The following is a 463-nucleotide window of genomic DNA, read 5'->3' as shown; positions in this document are numbered from 1 at the left end:
CCGCGCCGCGCCGCGCCGCGCCGCTTACCTGTCGCCTGTCTGTCACATTGTTTAACCTCCATGAAGTGATAAATAGATAAAGAAAAGAATCATCATTATCGGAAAACTGTAGTTTTCCAAATAAAATTTTCTATTTATCCTCTCATTTACACATTAAATAACTCGCAATAGTAGGTGCCTATGTACTTAAGGCACAAGTTAGAATTGATATTTATTAATATCATTTCATCGACTCTAGCACGTGATGCCGTATCTTAATCTTGAAATTCATATAGAACACGGATATATCATGCGTAAAACATCAACTCTGTAATAAAGTGATTTTTTTTGATAAAATTCATGGCAATATTCGTACGATTAGATATGTTTGGCATGTAATAAGAAACATCAAAAAGAAACTACATTTTATACATCGAGGTACATCATGTGGCACGGGACTTTAATATTGTGGTACGTTGTCTGC

At 35.4% G+C, this 463-nt stretch overlaps 1 protein-coding gene across 1 annotated transcript in view; it reads left to right on the top strand.

The window, feature by feature from the left end:
• The window catches only part of LOC106110681 (membrane-bound alkaline phosphatase-like), an 80,587-nt gene that overhangs the window by 77,906 nt on the left and 2,218 nt on the right, over positions 1 to 463 (top strand). The window lies entirely within an intron of this gene.

The sequence above is a fragment of the Papilio polytes genome, unplaced genomic scaffold (assembly GCF_000836215.1).
Source record: "Papilio polytes unplaced genomic scaffold, Ppol_1.0 DF824191.1, whole genome shotgun sequence".
In the NCBI taxonomy this organism is placed as follows: domain Eukaryota; kingdom Metazoa; phylum Arthropoda; class Insecta; order Lepidoptera; family Papilionidae; genus Papilio; species Papilio polytes.
Note: the sequence above shows the minus strand (reverse complement) of the source record. Positions and strands in the feature narration are given on the sequence as shown.